At 39.3% G+C, this 5,624-nt stretch overlaps 1 non-coding gene across 1 annotated transcript; it reads left to right on the top strand.

Moving 5' to 3' along the window:
* The first annotated feature begins 2,296 nt into the window (after positions 1–2,296).
* Trnaa-ggc (transfer RNA alanine (anticodon GGC)) lies at positions 2,297–2,371 on the top strand. The gene has a single exon. It is a non-coding gene; the product is annotated as a tRNA-Ala (tRNA).
* Positions 2,372–5,624: the final 3,253 nt, after the last annotated feature.

Below are 5,624 nucleotides of genomic sequence, written 5' to 3'. Positions count from 1 at the left end.
GATTAACGAACGGTAAGCGAAGGATAACGATTTTTCGGTTCACTTCTTTGAGTGATTTGCGGCCGAAGACGAGTGAAGGGTTGATATGACCCGATAAGACGAACGAATAATGAGCAATGGTTTGATATGGCGTGCGATTGGAAACGAAGAAGAAAGAATAGATCATGCGTTCTCGTATGTGTGTGTGCGTTCCTCGGGGAGTATAAAAGCGACCAGGTCCGTCCAGATTTCAGTGCGGCCAGAGAAATCATCCACGCAACATGAAAGGAAGAGGCAAAGGCAGAGGGAACGCACGAAAGACTGCATCAACCGAGAAGAAATCCACAACCTCGGAATGCTCACAACCACAGTCATTAAAAATACCAACATTATAATGAAACAAATCAATCAATTTCAGATTTTTGCTTCTACACAAAAGATCATTTGTGTGAAATAAATATCCAACATTATTAATTATTCTTAAAGCACGTTTTTAAAGAAGAAAAAGGGTATCAAGCAAAAACTGAGATGAATTGCCCCAATTGCTATCATTTTAGCAAGAAATAAATATTGAAACAGTAACAATGGAGGTGAGGTGATAACAAATCTGACGTAACCCTAAATTGACTCGACCTACCCCCTTTCCCCTATTGTATCATACCTACCACCAACATCGCACCAGACAAATTTGTATTCACTGTCCACTATAGCCAACAGTTGTAATATAGCGAGCCAGACAGAGGAGGCTTTCTGATGGCCACATGCTTGCCATCAATAGCTGCCATACAGTGGGGAAAATTCCACCGCTTGTAGAATCCACCAGCAAGTTGTCTCCATCCATCAGGGGTTGAAGGGGCTGTCATGACTTCATCTGCATACTCGTCACATATGGCCTGACACTCCCCTGACCACAACAGATAGGGCGTTTTCAGGCACCCTCCACCCATACTGCATGTCGGAGTACTTGGTGCCAGACACAAGATGACGGAGAGTAGCTGCCAACTTGAGACCTTCTTCCAGCGGCTCCCTGTACCAGGTGTACTGCCTCCTGATTCTTCCTCTGACCCTCTCCAGGATTTCATCGTAGAGTTCAGGGGGCATGCAGAGAAGTTTCTTGAAAGTCGAAGGGTCTTCTCTTCGGAGCTCAACGAACAGCTGGTCGTAGATTCCAAAAGCCCTTCTTCTGGCAGAGTTCAGCCTCGTCCTTCTCCAGATACGACGCCGTCTGAAGCCTCGTCTCCATCTGAAGCGGCCTCTGATGAACTGGTGTAGGTTCAGCTGCTGATGTATAACTTCATTCTTAGCCATTGCCAGTAAATACTGGACTCTGAGGCGGGCTGCATCTTCCATTTTTCTGAAGAAACTTTGAAACTTTGAGTAGCGTGGTGAGTGGCTGGTCACAGAGAGCAGCTCAGCATTCGCCAATTTTTTTCGTCAGGTCATTCGCTCGTATTCGTATCACTTCGCAATCCATAGTTTGTCATAGTATCTCTTAGACTTGCCTTCGTGTATGCATCGCTATTCAAATTTAGTAAAAGTCAATCTTGGTTTCCCTTCGCATAGAAGATGGCAAGCGAAAATACGTTTGTCATAGTATCCTCGTTTCTATGCGCAAGTCATATTTAGTCAACGTGTTGCTTCGTTTAGGGTTCTTTCTAGATCGGTCCACCTTGGCAAAAGCGCGGTGAGGGACTATGCGTGACAATAGCACACGAACGATAAACGAACGATTACTGCAGACTAAACAAGTGATGCAAATTCGAGCAAATGACGGACGATTTTTTCAATTCGTTGGGAAATTTTAAACATGTTCAAAACTCCCGTGCGAATTTGAATAATCGCAACTGTTAGTTCAGAAGGTGTACGAACCCAAACACGAAGGGTAAATACGATTTACTATCAATTACCATTGAAAACGATTTTTCAAAAAATGCCTTTCGCCAGCCATAGCAAGTCATACTTCAGGCAATTCGCTCAGGTGTGAGGGGGCCTTAAAGCAAACTATTGTGCCTCCGTTTGCGTCTACTTTGCGGAGGTCTTGGGTTCGAATCCCGATGGAATCCCATTTTCTTTGCTCATTTTTGCAATAAATTATATTAATTTCTGGTCACTTTTTCTCTGTTTACGTTTGTTACATACTCAAAAAGCTGCATCACTTCGGTGATCCCTCGCATTTATCCCCACGTTGAATTATCCTTCGGGTTTATGCCAGGTTTAAGTGCGTGCGTGGGTGTCACACACAAGGCGCACTGCTATAGCTTCTGACCATCCGAGCATTGAGAATTTAGGGTTTCTGGGACGAACACTAAATTAGGGCTTTCTATAGCTCAGTCGGTAGAGCACCGGGCTGGCAATCTGGAGGTCTCGGGTTCGAATCCCGATGGAATCCCAAATTCTTTGCTCATTTGTCCAATAATAAAGAATATATGTGTGCTAAAAACAACAACAACATATCTGGATTTCGTTTTTTGGCCAAATTAATGAGTCATGATTTAAGATTGATATATTTGTGTACAAGGTTTGTGCTGTTATCTTTCTTTTTAATGTGAATTTTGTGGCATTGAACCAAATTCGAATAAAGAATTTACAAAAATCTCAGAGACTACAAAAAAAAAAATAAAACGAAAAATCTCATGACACATGTAACCACGTACCTGTCCTGTTCATAGCACCGAGGGTCCGATAGACTGAAGATGCTTTATACTATTTTGTGCTTCTAATATATATCTGCCTTGTGATATTATGGTCAAAGATGATTTAATTAAATCTAAACCATATTGCGCAAAAAGGGCTATTAGTTAATCGTCTACCATTTGGAATTTGCTTGCAATACATAAAATTGAATGGTATACCAATAAACTTGCCTGGCTGACGCGATTTCATTTTGCTAGGATATGGTGCTGTTTTGGAGCATTTTAAGATCACAGAGGGAAGATAGTACACGATTTTTATTCCTGGAACGCCCCTAATTCCCATGCAGTACAACGTAAGAAGAATATTACGTAATGATCATATCAATCGTATTTTACAACAAGCTGCATCACGCACGCGATTGACTGTACCGCGAAGATTGATACAATGTCTTGGCCCGATTTTGTCGATTATCGATAATCGATTTCGTAGCTACTACGGTCGGGCCTTTTCTGAGATTTTAATACTTCCGTGAGCCTTTTTGGCTTATATTTCGCATTTTTTTTTGCAACAAAACGAGGTCCATATACATGTAGTAGTAGTACCAAACAAATCTTCCGTAAAAAGGGATTCCCCGTTTATACTTTTGTTAATTTCCCGTGATTACTTGTAGCCAGAATCCTAAATAGAAAAAGGTGAAAGGGTAAAAAGTTATCAAGTTATCACTTGCACATCTTTATAGGCACTGCGCATAAGTACGGGATGTAAGCTACCTTGACAAAAAGTATGCGCATAGATGAAATATAAAACGTAAACGTCTGACGTTATATCCTGGTGTGGGTGGTGGTAACTGTGTCTACATTTCAAAGTAAACTAATGGTGAACGAAGAAGCTTTAGAAATAGCAGATATTTCAGGAATTCAACCCCTGTGTTTAGCAATGTTTTATAGCTATTCAATCCCCTTTTACACAAAAAAAATCCCATAATTATTTTTAGTATGATCTTCCAATATCATCAGATTTGCATTCGATTTTACGATGTGGTCATTCAAATTCAAGTGAATTTGAATGAACACCAAGATCGACATTTAAAAAGGTATGGTTCATTCAATTTAATTTCATTAGCATGGGATTTCATAAGTTTCTGACACAGGGGTGTAAGAAGGGCTTTCAAATTAAAAATGCAAGTGCAACGCATTCAAATTCCCATCAGCACCGCCGTGGTGAGCGTTCAGGTATTCAATATTACAAAGTATGGGCGGTTTTTTTCGTTGCCTGTTTTTATTCCTTATTGTTACTCAGCTGTTTCAACTTAATATACCTTGAAATCTGATTTTTACTCATACTAGCTAATAAGTCGTATAGCCCCATTTTCAAACACATACATTTACACTTTATTCATACACGATTTTAGCCGCTGCTACATTAGAGTATGCGTTAACATTTCGAATACGGACAGAATTAGTGGATGAAGCATGACCTTGACAACCAGCAAAACTGGCGATATAACCCTTTTGTGAAATATGTCTCTCTTCAGCTGATCCGATTGCGGCAACTCATGGTAAGGACATGGGGAACTAAGAACTAGGATCAAAATGGATCAGTATGGATTTGGACGTAAAGGACCCCTAAGATATTCTGGGATATGGCGGTTACCTAAATGTTACATCCATACTATTCAATTCAATTCAATTCAATTCAATTCAATTCATTGTTTTATTTCATTTCGACAAGAACATCCCATTATAGACATCACGTTTTTTGGGTAACAGAAAATAAGGCGCGTAAAACTACGTATTGTAGCACCTTACGAGAATTATGAATTATCATGAAACTAAAGTGATTAGAAGTAAGTAAACAATAGGCAAAATTCGAAAAATGGAGGGACCCACTAGGAAGACAAAGCTTTTAGGATGTGGGGCCCCTCAGAAGAAAAACATCAGTTGAAAGCAAATAAAAAGTCTGGAAGCTCACTAGAAAGATCAACAATAACAGGCAGACATACACACAAATGAACATGAAACGGGACTGAAATAGAGTAACAGTACAACGGAGAGTTGACTATGAGATGAGACAAAATGAGAAAAAACTAGAATAACAGTAAAAGAACAGAACAGAACAGAACAGACAAAAACGTTCAGCAGAGACAGCGATCTCGTCATAAGTATGTTGAGAGAGTGGGAGGAAAGTGACGCGAGAAAGAACAAGGTATAAATAGAGATATAATCGTATGAGTATAATAATAGGAGCTAATATACGTAGCAATCGATACGTGAAACGTAGGTTCTTAGATAAGGAGTTATAGAAGCTGGTTAGTTCAATTCGGTAGAATTATAAGGTTGCAATAGAAAAAAAAAAATCAGTTTCCTTTTGAATGTGTATATAGGATGAGTTGAAAGTGAAAGAAAGGTCGACAGGAAAGAAATGCATAAAATACAATTAAGATGATTAAATAACACTTTGAAATGAAAATGAAATTGTATCATCCAATGTGACAGTGAAAAAAAAAGGCCCGCAGAAGTTTTGTATGTTGATTGAATTCGAACGTTCAAAGTGCGAAGTTGTGTTCCTATAAATCAAATTGAAACTGGTATTTGGCACGAATTTGAACGTCTATCCAGCTGGAGCGAAATTGAATGCCAACTTTGAGTCGTTAAATTGAATGAATTTCTCTCTAAATTTAATGAAATAAAATCTAAAAAGAATGACATAAAATGAAATTGAATACTCAAAGAATTAAATGAACCGTGAGAGCAGAGCAGTGACCGAAATCGCTTGAATTTGAACGCCTTTTTATTAATTCGAATGCAAATCTGATGAAATTGGGCGGGAAAACCCAATAGATAAGCTCAATATAGCCATAAACAGTACAACAGGACTGGCCGGATGTAGCCAGTGAAACTAGGTGGATCGAGCTCGATACTGTTTTTTTTTTTTCAGGAGAGAATCACGTGAATTACGTACAGCCTCCCCGCAACAAATGTTGCTTTTGATAGTAATACCAGACAGCTTCA

The sequence above is a fragment of the Diadema setosum genome, chromosome 21, assembly GCF_964275005.1.
Source record: "Diadema setosum chromosome 21, eeDiaSeto1, whole genome shotgun sequence".
NCBI lineage: Eukaryota > Metazoa > Echinodermata > Echinoidea > Diadematoida > Diadematidae > Diadema > Diadema setosum.
This window is presented reverse-complemented; position numbering and strand designations above follow the sequence as displayed.